The sequence below is a fragment of the Somniosus microcephalus genome, chromosome 10 (assembly GCF_052327205.1).
Source record: "Somniosus microcephalus isolate GS21.2 chromosome 10, FLI_Smic_1.0, whole genome shotgun sequence".
Taxonomy (NCBI): domain Eukaryota; kingdom Metazoa; phylum Chordata; class Chondrichthyes; order Squaliformes; family Somniosidae; genus Somniosus; species Somniosus microcephalus.
In genome coordinates, this window is record NC_140996.1 from 155,563,542 (window position 1) to 155,585,228 (window position 21,687).

Here is a 21,687-nt window from a genome sequence, read left to right on the forward strand (position 1 = left end):
GTGATCTTGAAGTCTCCACAGATGCGGACCTTCCCCGGTTCCCCTGGCTTGTTACTCGATGAACGCTTCATGACGGGAACAATGGGCATGGCCCACTCACTCCAGTCCACCTTAGACAGTACTCCTGAACGTTCTAGCCCTTCCAGCTCAGCTTCCACAGCAGGTCGTATCGCATAAGGTACCGGTCTGGCTTTGAAAAATTTTGGGTTTGCATGTTCTGCAATCTTGATTTTTGCCGTAATTCCTCTCAGTGTTCCCAGTCCCTGTTGGAACACCTCTTTAGCCTCATCCAATATTCTGGACAATCGTTCAGGTTTGACATCTTTTTTTCCGGAATCTACCGTTATTGCTTTTAGGGAGTGCCAGTCCATATTTATTTTCCTGAGCCACTCCCATCCCAGAAGTGGTGGACCTCCCTCAGGTAGTACATATAAGTCCATTCCTTGGTGTTCTTTGCCCTTGTGTACCACCTTGACTTTTATCTTTCCGATGGGGTATACTCTTTGCCCCGTGTATGTCTGCAATACTATCTCCGTATCCCGTAGGGGAATATGTGTGAATAACCTTTTGTAATCTTGCTTATTCATGACCGTCAACGCCGATCCGGTGTCCAATTCCATCTTCACTTGGACTCCTGCTATCTGAAGTGTGACCCAGATAGTTTGTAGGTCAGCTTCCTTACTCACATTGTGAATTCTCAGACTACCCAGTTCCTTGCTGTTGGAGTCTGAATCCGAATTCTGTTCATCCGAACTCTTCTCAGCCACCTTATGTACCTTTCTGCACTTTTCCCGCGGTGACTTTTTGTTGCTGGTCTTCTTTCCTGACCGGCATACTTTAGCTATGTGACCAAGCTTGCCACATTTTCTACATTCCTGATTTTTAAACCAGCATTGGTTCTGATCGTGTGTTGTCTTTCCACAACGATAACATTTCGCAGTACCCAAAGCCATTTGATCTACGCTGAGTACCGCTGCCTTCAGCTGCATTTCCGCAGTGCCTCTCGCTGCGGCTTCGTGCGATGCTGCAATAGTGACAGCCTTATCAAGTGTAAGATCATTCTCTTCAAGCAGCCGCTTTTGTGTTCCTTCTTTCGACAATCCACATACGAATTTGTCTCTCAGTGCCTCTGTCAGTCTTTCCCCAAACTGACAGTATTTCGCTAGCTTACGCAGTTCAATTAAATACTCTGCGTTGCTTTCCTCTTTCAGTTGCGTCCTCGCATAAAATTTAAATCGTTCCGCTAACATCAGCGGTGTGGGGTTCAAATGATTTCTCAGGACAGCAACAATATTAACGAAAGCCTGATCCGCCGGTTTAGCTGGTGATAGAAGATGCTTCAATAGCCCGTATGTCTTCGCACCCATTGAATTTAGTAAGGTTAGTGCTTTATCTTCATCTGATATTTTATTTGCCTTACAATAAATCTCTATGCGTTCTACATATGTGGCCCAATCTTCAACATCGGGATCGAAATCGTTGATGTTACCACGCTTAGGCATCCTCGCAATCTTCTTGAGAAACAAAAAGAAATTTTTTTTTTTTTTTTTTTTTTTCAAAATGGCGGTTTCCCGCGCTTGTCTTCTTCCCCCACCTACGAAAATGGCGGCTTCCCGCATTTGCCTTTCTCCCCCGCTGGCTGTAATGGCGATTGCCGTATTGCTGCGTTCGCCCTCCCCAGCGGTTCTCAAATCGTGCCTCCCAGTCCCTCTTGCAGTCCGGTCCTTTCCCCCGGCTGCGGCTGAGTTCTCCGCATTTTTTTTTTTATTTTATCCCGCGCCTCGCGGCCTCGGTAGCTGCCCGGCCTTTTTCCCCGGTTGCGGTCGAGCTCTCTCTCGACGCTGTTGCGTCTCCCAGCCCGCTTGCAGCCCGGTCTTTTACACCGGCTGCGTTTGCATTCACCGCGGCTCCCGTGCCTTACGCTGCCCCAGTCTCAGCGCCTCTGGCCCGACTTCTGTCCGGCTCTTTTCCCCGGCCGTGGTCGAGTTCTCCGCCCTTATATCCTCCGTTTTTCCCTCCCCTACTTCACAGCCAACGTGGCCGACTTGCTGCTCGTCGCTGATCGGCTTACCCACCACCGTGATAGAAGGGATGATCACTGCCTGTTGCTGATGGAAGGCTTCGTGTCAGGATTCTTCCTTGCTCTTCAGACCCGAGTCTTTTCTCAGCAGGATGATGTGGGCGGATGCCTCTTCTCGACGCCCATTAAACTGCCTTGGATATATCTCTGCCGCAGGGTAAGATCGTCATCGTCGCCACTGTTAAGTCTGTGTGTTCTAGTTATTGTTAATAAGAATCACTGCACACAGACCACAAGAGTAAATTCAACAGGTCTTTACTAGTCGGAGGTCAGGCTGAACTGCCCAATAAATCATTACACAGCACTTATATACCGGTGTGGTCACCACCAGTATTACAGTATACAGCAGCCAAGATGAAGTAGTGCATCTCTTAAAATAGTTCTCTTAAAGGTGGAACGGTTACATACACCACATTATCTAAATGGTGAGAGATTGCAGAGCTCTGAGATGCAGAGGGATCTGGGTGCCCTAGTGCATGAATCACAAAAGGTTAGTATGCAGGTACAGCAAGTAATTAGGAAAGCCAATAGAATGTTATCGTTTATTGCAAGGGGAATTGAATACAAAAGTAGGGAGGTTATGCTTCAGTTATACAGGGCATTGGTGAGACCACATCTGGAGTACTGTGTACAGTATTGGTCTTCTTATTTAAGGAAGGATGTAAATGCATTGGAAGTAGTTCAGAGAAGGTTTACTAGACTAATACCTGGAATGGGCGCATTGTCTTATGAGGAAAGTAATCAGATCAGCCATGATCTTACTGAATGGCGGCGCAGACTCGAAGGGCCGAGTGCCCTACTCCTGCTCCTAATTCGTATGCTCATATGTAAGTCAAGGGATGCTACCGAGGATCTCGGCCGGGGTGCGAGCAGGGGACTGCGCACGGCGATGATGTCATCGCTGGGTACGGGGCGCTAACGGTGACCACCACTGCTAACCTCCCAATGAATTTTGCAGGAGGCGTTGGCGGCGCCATGCCCAGGCACTAGTTGCTTTGCGCCCCATTAGCGCCCTCTAATATCGCAAATCAACCGAATTTACAGTAGAGGACACCAAGAATATCCCAACACTGGACAAGCAGGGGGCTATGGGGGGGGGAGGAGCTAAACACGATCAAAATCACTAAGGAAGTGGTACTCGGTAAAATAATGGGACTCAAGGTGGATAAATCGCCTGGACCTGATGGCTTACATCCTAGGGTCTTGAGGGAAGTGGCAGTAGGGATTGTGGATGCATTGGTAATAATCTTCCAAAACTCCCTGGACTCAGCAAAGGTCCCGGCAGACTGGAAAACTGCTAATGTAACACCCTTATTTCAAAAGGGCAGTAGACAGAAGGCTGGAAACTATAGACCGGTTAGCCTAACATCTGTGGTCGGTAAAATTTTGGAGTCCATTATTAAGGAGACAGTAACAGGACATTTGGATAATCATAATTTAATAAGACAAAGTCAGCATGGTTTTATGAAGGGGAAGTCATGTTTGACAAATTTGCTGGAGTTCTTTGAGGAAGTAACATATAGGGTGGATAAAGGTGAACCAGTGGATGTAGTGTATTTAGACTTCCAAAAGGCATTTGACAAGGTGCCACACAAAAGATTATTGCTTAAGATAAAAAATCACGGGATTGGGGGTAATATTCTGGCATGGATAGAGGATTGGCTATCTAACAGAAGGCAGAGAGTTGGGATAAATGGTTCATTCTCAGACTGGCAATCAGTAACCAGTGGTGTTCCACAGGGGTCAGTGCTGGGTCCCCATCTCTTTACAATCTATATTAACGATTTGGAGAAGGGGACCGAGTGTAACATATCAAAGTTTGCAGATGATACTAAGATGGGAGGGCAAGTAGTGAGTGAGGAGGACATAAAAAACCTGCAAGGGGACATAGACAGGCTAAGTAAGTGGGCAGAGATTTGGCAGATGGAATACAATACTGGAAAGTGTGAGGTTATGCACTTTGGCAGGAAAAATCGTAGAGCAAGTTATTATCTTAATGGCAAGAAACTGGAAAGTACTGAAGTACAAAGGGATCTGGGGGTCCTGGTGCACAAAACTCAAAAGGTTTGTATGCAGGTGCAGCAAGTGATTAAGAAGGCCAATGGAATGTTGGCTTTCATTGCTAGGGGGATAGAATATAAAAATAGGGAGGTATTGCTTCAGTTGTACAAGGTATTGGTGAGACCGCACCTGGAATACTGCATACAGTTTTGGTGTCCATACTTAAGAAAAGACATACTTGCTCTCGAGTCAGTACAAAGAAGGTTCACTCGATTAATCCTGGGGATGAGAGGATGGACATATGAGGAGAGGTTGAGTAGATTGGGACTCTACTCATTGGAGTTCAGAAGAATGAGAGGCGATCTTATTGAAACATATAAGATTGTGAAGGGGTTGGATCGGGTGGATGCAGGGAGGATGTTCCAGATGATGGGTGAAACTAGAACTAGGGGGCATAGTCTTAGAATAAGGGGCTGCTCTTTCAAAACTGAGATGAGGAGGAACTACTTCACTCAGAGGGTGGTAGGTCCATGGAATATGCTGCCCCAAAAAGCTGTCGAAGCTACATCATTACATAAATTTAAAACAGAAATAGACAGTTTCCTAGAAGAAAAGGGAATTAAGGGTTACGGGGAGCGGGCAGGAATTTGGACATGAGTCTAGGTTCGGAATGGTCATAGCCCTGTGGGTAGCGGAGCGGGCCCAGGGGCCGTGTAGCTTGATCCTGCTCCTGTTTCGTGTGTCTAATTCTGTTAGATTCAGGAGATAGTCCTGTCATAGTGGATTGGCGGTTAGGATCAGATCAGCCATGATCTTATTGAATGGCAGAGCAGGCTCGAGGGGCCAATTGGCCTACTCCTGCTCCTATTTCTTATGTTCTTATGAATTCTTCCCCCAAACTGTTTAACTGGAGAAGGCCAATTTCAGTGGGAAGAGAACGGATCTGACCCGGGTAAACGAGAACGATAGCGTAGTGGTAATGTCACTGGGCTAATAATTCAGAGGCCTGGACTAATGATCTAGAAACGTGAGTTCAAATCCCACCACGGCAGCTGGGGAATTTAAATTCAGTTAATTAAATTAATCTGGAATAAAAAGCTAGTATCAGTAATGCTAACCATGAAACTATCGGATTGTCGTAAAAACCCATCTGGTTCACTAATGTCCTTTGGGGAAGGAAATCTGCCGTCCTTACCTGGTCTGGCCTATATGTGACTCCAGACCTACAGCAATGTGGTTGACTCTTAACTGCCCTCTGAAATGGCCTAGCAAGTCATTCAGTTGTAACTAACCGCTATGAAACAAAATAATAAGAATGAAACCGGACGGACCACCTAGCATCAGCCTTGACCTCGGCACCGGCTACGGACATGGCAACGGCACACCCAGCCCAGTCAACCCTGCAAAGTCCCCCTCACCAACATCTGCGGACTTGTGCCAAAACTGGGAGAGCTGTCCCACAGACTAGTCAAGCAACAGCCAATGACCCGAACTCCTCCATCACCATCCCTGGGTATGTCCTGTCCCACGGGCAGGACAGACCCACCAGGGGTGGTATACAGTCGGGAAGGAGTCCTCAACATGGACTCCGGACCCCATGAAATCTTATGGCTTCAGGTCAATCATGGGCAAGGAAAACCCCTGCTTGATTACCACCTACCGCCCTCCCTCAGCTGATTAATCAGTGCTCCTCCATGTTGAACACCACTTGGATGAAGCACTGAGGGTAGCAAGGGCACAGAATGTATGCTGGGTGGGGGACTTCAATGTCCATCACCAAGAGTGGCTCAGTAGCACCACTACTGGCCGAGTCCTGAAGGACATAGCTGCCAGTCTGGGCCTGCGACAGGTGGTGAGTGAACCAACACAAGGGAGAAACCTACTTGACCTCGTCCTCACCAATCTACCTGTTGCAGATGCATCTGTACATGACAGCATTGGCAGCAGTGACCACTGCACAGTCATTGTGGAGACGAAGTCCCGTCTTCACACTGAGAACACCCTCTATCGTGTTGTGTGGCACTACCACCGTGCTAAATGGGATAGATTCAGAACAAATCTAGCAGCTCAAAACTAGGCATCCATGAGGCGCTGTGGGCCATCAGCGGCAGCAGAAGTTTATTCCATCAGAATCTGTAACCTCATGGCCCGGCATATCCCTCACTCTACCATTACCACCAAGCCAGCAGACCAACCCTGGTTCAACAATGAGTGTAGAAGAGCATGTCAGGAGCAGCACCAGGCATACCTAAAAATGAGGTGCCAACCTGGGGAAGCTGCAACACAGGACTACATGCATGCTAAAAAGCAAAAGCAACATGCTATAGACAGGGCTAAGTGATCCCACAATCAACGGATCAGATCAAAGCTCTGCAGTCCTGTCACATCCAGTCGTGAATGGTGGTGGACCATTAAACAACTAACGGGAGGAGGAAGCTCCAAGAATATCCCCATCCTCAATGATGGTGGAGCAAAGGCTATGGGCCCTGACAACATCCTGGCTATCGTGCTGAAGACTTGTGCTCCAGCACTAGCCGCGCCTCTAGCCAAGCTGTTCCAGTACAGCTACAACACTGGCATCTATCCGACAATGTGGAAAACTGCCCAGGTATGTCCTGTCCACAAAAGCAGGACAAATCCAACCTGGCCAATTACCGCCCCATCAGTCTACTCTCAATAATCATCAGCAAAGTGATGGAAGGTGTCATCGAGAGTGCTATCAAGCGGCACGTATTCACCCATAACCTACTCACTGATGCCCAGTTTGGGTTCCGCCAAGACCACTCGGCTCCCGATCTCATTACAGCCTTGGTCCAAACATGGACAAAGGAGCTGAATTCCAGAGGTGAAGTGAGAGTGACTGCCCTTGACATCAAGGCAGCATTTGACCGAGTCTGGCATCAAGGAGCCCTAGTAAAACTGAAGTCAATGGGAATCAGGGGAAAACGCTCCACTGGCTGGTGTCATACAAAGGAAGATGGTTGTGGTGGTTGAAGGTCAATCATCACAGCCCCAGGACATGGCTGCAGGAGTTCCTCAGGGCAGTGTCCTAGGCCCAACCATCTTCAGCTGCTTCATCAATGAACTTCCTTCCAAGATAAGGTCAGAATTGGGGATGTTCGCTGATGACTGCACAGTGTTCAGCGCCATTCACTCCTCCTCAGATAATGAAGCAGTCCATGTCCACATGCAACAAGACCTGGACGACGTTCAGGCTTGGGCTGATAAGTGGCAGGTAACATTCACGCCACAGAAGTGCCAGGCAATGACTATCTCCAACAAGCGAGAGTCTATCCACCTCCCCTTGTCATTCAATGGCATTACCATCGCCGAATCCCCCACTATCAACATCCTGGGGGGTCACCATTAACCAGAAACTTAACTGGACCAGCCACATAAATACTGTGGCAACAAGAGCAGGTCAGAGGCTAAGTATTCTGCGGCGAGTGTCTCACCTCCTGACTCCACAAAGCCTTTCCACCATCTACAAGGCACAAGTAAGGAGCGTGATGGAATACTTTCCACTTGCCTGGATGAGTGCAGCTCCAACAACACTCAAGAAGCTCAACACCATCCAGGACAAAGCAGCCCGCTTGATTGGCACCCCATCCACCACCTTAAACATTCACTCCCTCCACCACCGGCGTACCGTGGCTGCAGTGTGTACCATCTACAAGATGCACTACAGCAACTTGCCAAGGCTTCTTCGGCAGCACCTCCCAAACGCATGACCTCTTCCACCTAAAAGGACATGGGCAGCAGGCGCATGGGAACACCACCACTTCCAAGTTCCCCTCCAAGTCACACACCATCCTGACTTAGAAGTATATCGCCGATCCTTCATCACCACCACCTTCTCAAGGGCAACTAGGGATGGGCAATAAATGCTGGCATTGCCAGCGACGCCCTGATCCCATAAACGAATAATAAAAAAAAAAGAAACTGGAATCAAAGATTGGCAGGCAAAATTGTATTGAACAATGGCCTGCCTTTAAAGAGGAAATAGTTCAGGAACATTCCCACTAGGGTGAATGGCAGGGCAACTAAAGCCAGGGCTCCCTAGATGACAAAAGAGATAGAGAATATGATGAAGCAGAAAAAGAGCGTGTATGACAGATGTCAGGTTGCAAATACAGTTGAGAATCAGGCTATATATAGAAAGGTCAGAGGAGAAGTGAAACAGAAAATAAGAGTGGCAAAGACAGGGTATGAGAATAGAATGGCAGCCAACATAAAAGGTAATCCAAAAGTCTTCTATAGGCATATAAGTAATAAAACGGTAGTAAGAGGAGGGGTGGGGCTGATTAGGGACCAAAAAGGAGACCTATGCATGGAGGCAGGGGGTACGGCTGAGGTACTAAGAGAGTACATTGCATCTGTCTTCACCAAGGAAGAGGATGCTACCATAGACATAATGAAGGAGGAGGTAGTGGAGATACTTGATAGGATAAAAATTGATAAGGAGGAGGTATTAGAAAGGTTGGCTGTAAGTAGATAAATCACCAGGAGCGGATGGGATGCTGAGGGAATTGAGGGAGGAAATGGCAGAGGTACTGGCCATAATATTCCAATCCTCCTTAGATACAGGGGTGGTGCCAGAGGACTGGAGAATTGCAAATGTTACGCCCTTGTTCAAAAAAGGGTGTAAAGATAATCCCAGCAACTACAGGCCAGTCAGTTTGACTTTGATAGTGGGGAAGCTTTTAGAAACAGTAATCAGGGACAAAATTAACAGTCACTTGGATAGGTATTGATTAATTAAGGAAAGCCAGCACAGATTTGTTAAAGGCAAATCGTGTTTAACTAACTTGATTGAGTTTTTTGATGAGATAATGTGATATCCGAGTGGTAAGGTCAGAAACTGAGAGAAGCGAGTTATTAGGAAGAAAACCCAACTGTTTATTACACGGTGTAGCAGAGAAACATCTCTTACAGGCTGCAAGCAAAACACAGTATTTTCTAACTGCACGATGCCAAGATGGAGGATTCACCTCTGAGTCATACCCATAATGCAATGCCACATTACCTTTAATAACTGGTGTACCAGGACATTGACTACATGACCCATTACCTTAAACACTGGTGAATGTGATACCTTAATCTTTGGCTCCATCTGGTGGATAACTTAAACATTACATCCCAGATTACTATATCTCCCCCCCCTTAAGTTTACATTAATTTCTTAACAACATTCTTAAAAAGTCCCATAAGGAAACTCCTTTAACGATAGTCCATACTGAACGAATCTAGCAGGTCATTATCAATCTCTCTGGCAGCTTGCAAGGCCTTGGTGAACGTCTTACAGTCAAGTCCCTGCTTGGTTGTGGTAAAGCCACCTGCTGCTCCTGAGCAGTACTCAGAGTATCTGACACTGCTACGATGGTTTCCTCTTGATGAAGGGGTCCAGGTGAAAATGGCTCTGTTCGTGGTGGTGGTACCACCGAAGCATTTGGATAACTGGGGGCCAACTTGTCCTCCGACATCGCCTCTGGAACCTCCAGTTCGATTTCCCCTGGTCTGGTCAGTATCTGATCTACACGTCTGCGTACTACCTGACCAGTTCCCACCATGACCGTATATGATACTGGACCGGTCATTGAGTCTATGACGCCAGGAATCCATTTTGGACCATAACTGAAATTCCTGGTAAGGACCGCATCTCCTTCTCCAAAACTGCGGCTCTTTGTCCTTCTGTCATGGTTCTCCTTTTGTTTGATTTGTCGGTTTTCCACCTTCCTTTTTAGATCTGGGTGAACCAGGTCAAGAGTAGAGCGTAGTCGACGTCCTAATGACAGCTCAGCAGGCGAGAGTCCTGTGGTAGATTGAGGTGTTATTCTGTAGCTGAACAGAACTCATGACACCTTGGCTGCCAAACTCCCTTCCGCACTTTTGTTCATCATCTCCTTAAATGTTTGTACGGCTCTCTCCGCAAGTCCATTCGAAGACGGATGATATGGAGCTGAGGTCACGTGCACTATGCCATTGTTTCTCATGAATTCTTTTGTTTCTGTACTCACAAAACATGTGGCATTGTCACTTACTACGATCTCCGGTAGCCCTTGATTACTAAAACTCCTACGCAGGCAGTCTATAGTAACAATAGATGAAGCAGAATTTACAGGATACACATCCACCCATTTGGAATGCGCATCAATGATTATGAGGAACATCTTTCCCATGAATGGACCCGCATAATCTACATGTAATCTTCTCCATGGTTTATCCGGCCACTCCCAGGGGTGGAGAGGAGCCGCTGCTGGTGCCTTCCTGTGTACTTGACAAGTGCTGCATGTCTTGACTAGATTTTCTATCTCCTCATCTAGCCTTGGCCACCACAAGTAACTCCTTGCCAAGGCTTTCATACACAAAACTCCAGGATGACACTGATGTAGTTGCCCTAGGATAGACTGTCGTGCTGGCTGTGGAATAATAATTCGTGCTCCCCACAACACGCAACCATCCTACACACTCAGCCCTGTCTTCCTGACACTGTAAGGTATGAATTCAGCCCCTTCCGGATGCTGTGGCCAACCCCTCATCACATATTCTCGGACTCTAGACAGTACTGGATCTTTACCGGTCCATGTCCTTACTTGTTCTGCGGTCACAATTGCCGTGTCCGTGTCCTCCAACATCAAAACTCTGCCCTCTGGAGCTGCACGGATAGGTGTACCTGGCAGTGGAAGGCGGCTCAAGGCATCTGCGTTCCCATGGTACTTGCCCGCCTTGTAAACGATGACATACTCATATGCCTTCAACGTCACTGCCCACCTCTGGATCCGGGGTGACACCATCTGTGGTACTGCTTTCATTTCATTAAAAGAGATAGAAGAGGTTTATGATCAGTGCATATGGTGAACTTCCTGCCATATATGTACTTCTGAAACCTCTGTAACCCAAACATTACTGCTAACCCCTCTTTATCTAACTGGGAATAGTTTTTTCCGCTGGTGTCAGAGTTCGAGACACAAACCCTATTGGTCTTTCTGTTCCATCTTCCAAGCTGTGTGAAAGAACCGCCCCCACCCTGTAAGGTGAAGCATCACACGTGAGAATGATGTCTTTTTCTGCATTGTAGTGAACCAGCACATCCGAGGACAGCATCAGTTTCTTGGACTGTTCAAACGAACCCCTCTGTTCCTCTTCCCACTGCCACTGCGTCTCCTTTGCGCAGAAGTTTGTGAAGAGGTGCTAACACTGTTGCCAAGTTTGGTAAAAATCTGTTATAATAGTTTAGCAGTCCCAGGTAAGCTTTTAACTCAGTCACATTGGTAGGAGCTGGGGCCTCCTGCAGTGCTTGTACCTTCTCCTTGATTGGATGGAGCCCGGTGGCATCCACTCTGTGTCCCAGGAACACAGCCTCATTGTGGTAAACCACTTTTATCGTTCACTATCGTTACACTATAGTTATCACTGTTGTATTGTTCTCACTGTTCTCACTGTTGTATCACTATACGAGGTCGCCTCTTGTCGCGCTGTTATACCTGGGCTGACCACCTCCGACTCCGCCCATGGCTCCACCTACCTGCCCAGGTATAAAGGTAGTCGACTGGCTGGTATTCCTCCTTGTTGGACCCGATCACCCATGAGGGTGGGCTCTGTTATTTAGTCAATAAAAACCTTTAGTTACGTTCCTAACTCGTCGCTTTTTATTGGACGAATTGATAGGTATATCAATTTCATTGACTAAATTTTAAAGATGTCTACTACTGGCCAGCCAGAAGCCCTCCCAGAAGCACAGCCACAGCAGCTTTCAGACACCGGGCTACGCCAGCCACACCAGCCGGCTTGGCTGCAAGCCCTCAAACCACCGTACCTGGATCTAAACCCACAGGCAGCAAACTCAGCCCTCAACTTCAAACACTGGCTGGACTGCTTCGAATCCTACCTGGAAGAATCCGGCGTCCCTCAGAGATCCAAACTAAGAGTTCTGAACGCCCAAGCGAGCCCAAGAGTATACGCACTCATCCAGGACACGACTACATACGAGGCCGCTATCAACCTACTGAAACAGCAGTACCGGAGCCCGGTAAATTACATGTACACCAGGCACCTCCTAAGATCCCGCCCGCAACAGCCAGGAGAGTCTGTAGCTGAATTTTTACGGGCGCTAAGAGCACTCGGCAGGAACTGTGACTTTAAAGCGGTGACGGCTGTTGAAAATACGGAAGATAATATCCGCGATGCCTTTGTGAAAGGCCTACGGTCCGACTACTCATGGCAAAGACTGCTTGAAGCTAAAGACCTCGACCTGGACAAAGCTGAAGCCCTCGCTCTCTCCCTAGAGGTGGCCCATCAGGACCAGGAGGCGTTTTCCAGGTACTGCTCGCGACCCTGGGACTCGGGCCTGACCCCTACCGCAATACCCTTCGCAGCGCCGCCCCCGGGACCTACCTCAGCGTCGGCGTCCCGGACCCGACCGGGACCGCCACCCCCCGGTACCGGCTCCGACATCGGGCACCCGCGATCGGGCCGCCGGCTGCTTCTTTTGCGGCCAGGAGAAGCACCCGAGGTCGCGCTGCCCAGCCAGGAACTCTACCTGCTCAACCTGCAGGAAGAAAGGCCACTTCTCTAAGGCCTGCAGGAGCGGATCTTCAGAGGCCAGCAGTGCCTCATGCGAACTGTGGGGGCGGCCATCTTCTTTCAAGGCAACTGAGGCCAGCATCCCCACACGTGAGTCATGGGGGTGGCCATCTTTGATCAAGGCAACCGACCCCAATAGTGCCTCATGTGAGTTATGGGGGCAGCCATCTTCTCCGCCATTTTGTCCTACCTCGTGGGAGACGCCATTTTACCCACCACGCCCGACTGCCACCGGGCCCCCGGACCCGACGACCGCCTCGCCCGCAGACGACAACGACTCGCTTACCTACACACTAGCCTCCGTCACTCTGGATCAAGCCCGCCCACACCACCTGTCCAAGTCGATGATGGACATCAAAGTAAACGGCCACGCCACGACCTGCCTGTTCGACAGCGGAAGCACGGAGAGCTTCATCCACCCAGACACGGTGAGCCACTACTCCCTCCCTGTCCTGCCAACGCGCAACCGAATCTCGATGGCATCGAGGTCCCACGCCACGGACATTAGCGGCTACTGTGTTGTGACCTTGTCGGTTAAGGGTACGGAGTATAAAAATTTTAAACTCCTCGTCCTCCACCAGCTCTGCGCTGCCATCCTACTAGGGCTGGACTTCCAATCCCACCTCCAAAGTGTAACCCTAGCATACGGAGGACCCCTCCCCCCACTCACAGTCGACAACCAGCGAATGTTAAACCGCCCACCGCGTAACACCTGCAGCCTATCCACCCTCAAGGTGCCGCCACCTTCCCTGTTCGCTAACCTCACCCCCGACTGCAAACCCGTCGCTACCAAGAGCAGGCGGTACAGCGCTGGGGACAGAGCCTTCATTAGCTCTGAGGTGCGGCGCCTCCTAAAAGAGGGCATTATCGAGGGGAGCAACAGCCCCTGGCGTGCCCCGGTCGTGGTCGTTAAGACCAGCGATAAAAATCGCCTGGTCATCGACTACAGCCAGACCATAAACAGATACACCCAGCTGGACGCATACCCCCTTCCCCGCATATCTGACATGGTCAATCAGATTGCACAATACCGCGTATTCTCGACCATCGACCTTAAGTCGGCCTACCACCAACTCCCTATCCACCCCGAGGACTGCCAGTATACCGCCTTCGAGGCGAATGGGCGCCTATACCACTTCCTTAGGGTCCCCTTCGGTGTCACCAACGGGGTCTCGGTCTTCCAAAGGGAGATGGACCGGATGGTTGACCAGAACGGACTGCAGGCCACATTCCCCTATCTAGATAACGTCACCATCTGCGGCCGCGACCGGCAGGACCATGGCGTGAATCTGGAGAAATTCCTCCGTACGGCCCAACGGCTGAACCTCACCTACAATAAGGAGAAATGTCTGTTTAACACCTCGCGCCTTGCCATCCTTGGCTGTGTAGTAGAGAACGGACTCATCGGCCCCGACCCCGAAAGAATGCGCCCCCTCATGGAGCTACCCCTCCCCCACTGCCCTAAGGCACTTAAGAGAACCCTGGGGCTCTTCGCCTACTATGCCCAATGAGTGCCCAATTATGCGGGCAAAGCCAGACCCCTCATGAAGTCCACATCCTTCCCCCTCACGGAGGAAGCGTGCGCGGCCTTCTCCCTCATCAAGGGAGACATAGCCAAGGCCACAATGCACGCAGTGGATGAGTCCATCCCCTTCCAAGTGGAGAGCGATGCATCCGACTTCGCCCTAGCCGCTACCCTTAACCAGGAGGGGAGGCCGGTGGCCTTCTTCTCAAGGACCCTACAGGCCCCCGAGATCCGACACTCGTCGGTCGAGAAGGAAGCCCAGGCAATTGTGGAGGCGGTACGGCGCTGGAGGCATTACCTGGCAGGCAAACGATTTACCCTCCTCACCGACCAACGTTCGGTTGCTTTCATGTTTAATAACAAGCTGAGGGGCAAAATCAAGAATGACAAGATCTTGAGGTGGAGAATCGAGCTATCCACCTACGATTATGATATCTTGTACCGGCCAGGTAAGCTGAACGAACCCCCTGATGCTCTTTCACGAATTACATGCGCCAGCGCGCATATTGATAGACTTCAGACCCTCCACAATGACCTCTGCCACCCCGGGGTCACCAGACTTTACCATTTCATTAAGGCCCGCAACCTGACCTACTCCATCGAGGAGGTCAGGGCCATGACCAGGAACTGCCAGACCTGCGCCGAGTGCAAACCGCACTTCTATAGGCCGGACAGAGCAAGCCTGATCAAGGCCACCCGCCCCTTCGAGCGCCTGAGCATCGACTTTAAGGGGCCTCTACCGTCATCTGACCGCAATGTGTACTTCCTCAACATCGTTGATGAGTACTCCCGTTTCCCTTTTGCCTTCCCCTGCCCAGACATGACCAGTACCACGGTCATCAAGTGCCTGAACGACCTCTTCGCCTTGTTCGGGTTCCCGAACTATATACATAGTGACCGGGGCTCCTCCTTCATGAGCGAGGAACTCCGTCAGTTCCTACTAGCGAGAGGTATTGCAGCAAGTAGGACCACCAGCTACAACCCCCGAGGGAATGGCCAGGTGGAAAGAGAGAACGCGACGGTATGGAAGGCCGTCCTCTTAGCCTTAAAGTCTAAGGGCCTCCCAACCTCCCGCTGGCAGGAAGTCCTCCCGACAGCGCTGCACTCCATCCGGTCACTACTTTGCACTGCCGTTAACGCCACCCCCCATGAACGAATGTTTGTTTTCCCCAGGAAGTCGACTACGGGAACCACTCTACCAACCTGGCTGACCTCTCCGGGGCCCGTCTTGCTTCGAAAGCATGTGAGGGCCCATAAAACGGACCCCCTGGTCGAGAGGGTGAACCTCCTGCACGCCAACCCCCAGTACGCCTACGTGGCTTACCCAGACGGGCGGGAGGACACTGTCTCCTTACGAGACCTCGCACCCTCGGGCACTCCGGAGACACCACCTTTACCCCCCCCCACCACCCCCCCAATTCCAGCCCAGGTAGACGGCATGCCGGAACCCCACGAGCCTTCGCCGACCACGCAGACACCAGCATTAACACCGGATAACGCAGCACCACCGCTGCGACGATCGGAGAGGCTTACGAGGCCTCCGGACAGACTGACATACCAGAACTGGTAGTACACTTCACCCCGCCGGACTCAAATCTAAACAAGGGGTGAATGTGGTAAACCACTTTTATCGTTCACTATCGTTACACTATAGTTATCACTGTTGTATTGTTATCACTGTTCTCACTGTTGTATCACTATACGAGGTCGCCTCTTGTCGCGCTGTTATACCTGGGCTGACCACCTCCGACTCTGCCCATGGCTCCACCTACCTGCCCAGGTATAAAGGTAGTCGACTGGCTGGTATTCCTCCTTGTTGGACCCGATCACCCACGAGGGTGGGCTCTGTTATTTAGTCAATAAAAACCTTTAGTTACGTTCCTAACTCGTCGCTTTTTATTGGACGAATTGATAGGTATATCACTCATTCCCCAGGAAAGTACACTTCCACCTCTTGAGCCGTAACCCAGCCTTATCCAATCTTTGTAGTACCTCTTTGAGTGCTCAGATGCTCCTGGTCGGTTCTCCCCATCACCAGAATGTCATCCAGATAGATTGAAACATGTGGGATCCCTTGCAGTACACCCTCGATAGGCCTCTGAAAAATAGCTGGACTAGATGAGACACCGAATGGTAAGCGATTATAGGTAAACAATCCCTTGTGTGTGTTTATGGTTACATACTTCTTGGATTCCTCATCTAGTGTAATCTGCAAGTATGCATGACTCATATCCAGCTTTGTGAATTTCTTCCCTCCAGCCAGGTTCACAAAGAGATCCTCTGTTTTGGGAATAGGATACTGTTCTAGTTTAGACACCCTATTTACAGTCAATTTATAATCTCCACAGAGTCTTACCGAATTGTTCGGTTTTCAAACAGGTACAATGGGAGCTGCCCATTCTGAACATTTCACGGGTTCCAGAATGTTCTCTCTCAAAAGACGGTCAAGCTCAGCCTCTACCTTCGGTTTCATGGCATACGGCACAGGTCGTTGTTTAAAAAACCTTGGCAGTGCCTCCTTGTCTACATAAATCTTAGCTGGGGGGCCATTAAATGTGCCAAGTTCTTCCTTGAACACGTTCTCATGTTCAATCAACACTTCTTGCAAAGACAATTGTTTGCCTCCCTCTATTTGATTTATTGCTCCCCAATCTAATTTAAGTTCTTGTATCCAGCCCCGACCTAACAAGTTTGGTCCAGAACCCGGTACTACAACTACAGGTAGCTGTTCCACAGTGTCCCTGTGTTGCACAGTTACAGTAACTGTACCCAATGTCGCCACCCGTTCACCAGTATATGTTTTAAGCTGCATAGAGCAAGACTTTAACTCTGGAACTTTTGCACGGTTCCACAATTTTGAGTACTCCTCCCTGTTCATTATGGTCACGCCGCATCCTGTATCCACTTCAAAGTTGACCTTAGAGTCATTTATTGTCAGTTGCAAAGTGATAGGATCCACTTTTGGAATGTTCTCTACCATACTATGCACTATGAACATGTCGTCTTCTTCCTCAGCTTCTCCGCTGATGTGATGTGCTCCCTGTTTTTTCACTTCTCTTCCTAGGTTTTGCTTTCCTCCCCCTTTTGGTTCCTCCACGGTTGCTTTTGCCCTGCATGCACATTTTATGTGTCCTTTTTTCCCACACTTGTGGCACTTTTCCTCCAGGAACCTGCATTCCCGCACCAGGTGATCGCCATTGCATCTATAACATGCCTTTACATGCTCACGTTGTGGTTTCTGATGGATATTCAACTTGTGCATAATAACCTGACCTCCAACTTGCTTTGTAGTAGCCCAGTCGGAATCTTGTATTTCTTTTACATCTCGGTTTGCTGTCTCTACGGCTTGAGCAAGTTCCAACGCTTTTTCGTATGTAAGCCCAGTCTCGGACAATAATCTCTGCTGCATACGATCATCCATTATCCCGCAAACAAGCCTATCTCTCAGCATGTCTTTCAGGTTGTTCCTGTAATTGCAATCGTGTGCCAATTTTCTCAACACCGCTACATAATCCAATACAGCCTCTCCCGGTTTTCTGTTCCGTGAATTAAATTTGAAACGCTGTACAATCTCACTCGGTCTGGGATTGAAATGTTCCTTCAGCAAGGCCACTAATTCAGCAAATGTACTGTCTCCCGGCTTTGCAGGACTGCATAAGTTTCTCAATAAACTATACGTCTGACTTCCCACAGAAGTGAGCAAAATAGCTCTCCTTTTTCCGACATCATCTATATCATTTGCTTCAAAGAAATGCATCAGCACCTCGCAGTACTCATCCCAGGTCTGAGTCTGAACATCAAAAGCAGAGATCTTTCCTACCGTAGCAGCCATGATCGGTTATTCAGCGCTCTGAGTCATACCCATAATGCAATGCCACATTACCTTAATAACTGGTGTACCAGGACATTGACTACATGACCCATTACCTTAAACACTGGTGAATGTGATACCTTAATCTTTGGCTCCATCTGGTGGATAACTTAAACATTACATCCCAGATTACTATAGGTAACAAGGAGGGCTGATGAGTGCAATGCGGTTGATGTGGTGTACATGGATTTCCAAAAGGCGTTCAACAAAGTGCCACATAGTAGGCTTGCCAGGAAAGTTGAAGCCCATGGAATAAAAGGGACAGTGGCAGCATGGATACGGAATTGGCTAAGTGACAGGAAACAGAGAGTAGTGATGAACAGTTGTTTATCGGACTGGAGGAAGGTATACAGTGGTGTTCCCCAGGGGTCAGTTTTAGAACCACTGCTTCTCTTGATATATATTAATGACTTGGACGTGGGTGTACAGGGCACAATTTCAAAATTTGCAGATGACACAAAACTTAGAAGTATAGTGAACAGTGAGGAGGAGAGTGATAGACTTCAGGAAGACATAGACAGGCTGGTGAAATGGGCGGACATGTGGCAGATGAAATTTAACGCAGAAAAGTGTGAAGTGATATATTTTGTTAGAAAGAATGAGGAGAGGAAATATAAACTAAAGGGTACAATCCTGGAGAGGGTGCTCGAACAGAAAGACCTGGGGGTATATGTGCATAAATCGTTGAAGGTGGCAGGGCAGGTTGAGAAAGCAGTTAAAAAGGTTTACAGGATCCTGAGCTTCATAAGTAGAGGTTTAGAGTACAAAAGTGTGGTAATTATGATGGACCTGTATAAAACACTGGTTCGGCCTCAACTGGAGTATTGTGTCCAATTCTGAGCACCACACTTTAGGAAAGATGTGAAGACCTTAGAAAGGGTGCAGAAAAGATTTACGTGAATGATTCCAGGAATGAGAAACTTCAGTTAGGTTGATAGGCTGGAGAAGCTGGGGTTGTTCTCTTGGAGCAGTGAAGATTGAGAGGAGATTTGATAGAGGTGTTCAAAAGCATGAGGAGTCTGGACAGAGTAGATAGAGAGAAACTGTTCCCATTGGCAGAGGGGTCGAGAACCAGTAGAGAGAGATTTAAGGTAATTAGCAGAAGAACCAGAGGCGATGTAAGAAAAAACTTTTTTACGCAGCAAGTGATTAAGAGCTGGAATGCACTGCCTGAAAGGGTGGTGGAGGCAGATTCAATCACAGCTTTCAAAAGGGAGTTGGATAAATATCTGAAGGAAAGAAATTTGCAGGGCTATGGGGAAAGGGCGGGGGAGTGGGACTAGCTGAAGTGTTCTGGCAGAGAGCCGCCACGGGCTCGACGGGCCGAATGGCCTTCTTCCGCACTGTAACCATTCTATGATTCTATGATTCTAAGACACTCCTTAACCTCCCTCTTTGACCAAGCATTTGGTCACCTTCCCTAATTTCTCCTTATGTGGCTCAGTATCAAATGTTGTTTGATGATGCTCCTGTGAAGCGCCTTAGGATGTTTTATTACATTAAAGGTGCTATATAAATGCAAGTTGTTGTTGTGATGGAGAGACATTGGAGGAGGATGGACTGGTCAGTGATATTTCAGACAGCAGAGCAAGGGCCTTGGTTTATTGTTTCATCCGAAAGACGACACCTCCAATAAAGCAGCACTCCCTCAGTACGACACGGAATTTCCAACATAGATTATAGGCGCAAGTCTGTAGTGGATCAAATCTTGAACCCTAATCTTTCTGACTCCGGTGTAAGAGTGCTACAGGTAAATGCAGGATTTTGCTCAGCTGTGATGCTCCCCCTGTCCATCAGCCTGTCAACACTCACTGTCCAGGTTCAGAAAAGAGCAATGGCCACTTGGGCAAGGTACAGAGTTACCACCTGTCTGCTTTTGAAATTGGTTAATTTGTTTTTTGAACAGGCTGCCCAGGAATTTATAAGATGTAAATCAGAGCAGAGCCTGTTTTTCCACTTAATTCTGTTTATGGTGTGACAGTATTAAAATTTCCAGTGAATTTTCACCAATTGTAAAAAAAAATCTGAACTCAAGCCAAGGTCAACCCTCTGCACTACCACTATCCTACCCCCTTTTGGTTTTGTACTGGACATTTATTGAAGTACTGGATGGCTGCCTGTGCCTGTGGAACCATATCATACAGCATTCAGGCAGGGAGAAAGGGGAAAATGCTCTCTTACATTGAAGACAATTCTACACAGTCTTCTAAATGACTCAAGGGACAATATTTGGTGCCTTGTTCTTCAATTAAAGGGTAAACCATGTTTCACAGATTTTCTTTTCCATGCAATATTATCCCCGGACCATTTCTGACCAGGAGGGCAGGCATCAGCCTACCTCCATATCCCAGAAATGAAGCTGACAGCAGAGAGTGCAGAAATAATCTCTCTTCGGAACCTCCCTCTGAACAGAAAGCAGGAACTGATTGCTTGCAAAATATCAGCCATAAAGACGAGTTCTATCACTCTGACACAGTAGGTCAGTATGGTAGACGCACTGTTCTACAGAGTGCTACAGAAACATTGATTATATGTAAAAGGACTGAACAATTATTTTAAAAATATTATAAAGGCTACATCTAAAGTGCATTGTGTAAATGTACAAAAAGCAACCTCAGAAGCCACTATCACATACAACTTACTGGTAAAAATCAATTATCTGTTTAGTGTATTACAGGCTTAAAATATTTTGAAGTAGATACTACTTACTAAGCTCCAGTCCTGCATCTGTCATCATTCAAAAAGATCCTTAATCAAAGAACAAACCAGTTTATATCCTAGGATAACCTTTTAAGCTACTGTTCAATATGCAGCTATAAACACAGCACAACACAGATTTTTCATTCACATACAATGGAGATACTATTGGACTTACCTGCAAATAGCAAACACCACCTTCTTAATGTTTCAGAGATCAAATCTGTCTTGAAATTTTCCAGCAAGCGTAAGCCAGACAAGCAGGGAAAGTATGCCTCTTGGAATGCTACCAGCACAGTTTACTGTTTTGCTTGTCATTTCTTTGTTCTCTTTACACTTGCCTCAGCAGCAACCATGCTGTTAGTGGGTGGGGACTTGTCTGCATTCAACTTCCTGTTATCTGCTCTAAATAATAGCTCTCTCACACCCTTCTTTCACAAAACAGATGTCAGAGAAGTACCGTAAGTGCATGTACCATAAAAATACCAGCCTTCCCTCACAGGCGTATGGTAAATGCCTCCAGGCTCTCTGCACAATCGAGCATTTCAAAATGACGAATGAGCATTGATTGACATTTGAGTGTTTTATCCCCCCCGCCCCCCCCCCCGCCACTACTTCACAGCTTTAGTCTTTTAATGAGCTGGAATGGGCTCCTTCACAGGAAACTAGGCACAGCAGACAATTGCTACTTTAGAATTGAATTTATATAGGTAGATGGAATTACAGCAGAATGTCACCAACAGCTGCAATTTTGGGGCCTCTTTTATATTCAGTATATTGAACCTGAGTTGCTCTAAACATGTCCTTGAATAAAAAGGTTGGAGGCAACCTTGCATATCGTAAATAACAACAGAAAATGCTGGAAAAACTCAGCAAGTCAGGCAACATCCGTGGAGAGAAATTTGAGTTGACGTTTCGGGTTTGACCCTT

The 21,687-nt window shown here is 48.1% G+C and overlaps 1 protein-coding gene across 3 annotated transcripts in view; it reads right to left on the reverse strand.

Annotated features, from left to right (window-relative positions):
• Window positions 1-21,305, reverse strand: part of LOC147111781 (beta-galactoside alpha-2,6-sialyltransferase 2-like) — a 245,835-nt gene extending 224,530 nt beyond the window's left edge. For all 3 annotated transcript variants that reach the window (XM_085999005.1, XM_085999007.1, XM_085999006.1), the window contains exons 1-2: window positions 20,936-21,305; window positions 20,770-20,808 (exon numbers count right to left, since the gene is read on the reverse strand). The gene's annotated coding sequence lies outside the window, so the exon portion shown is untranslated. The remainder of the gene's footprint in view (window positions 1-20,769; window positions 20,809-20,935) is intronic.
• Window positions 21,306-21,687: the final 382 nt, after the last annotated feature.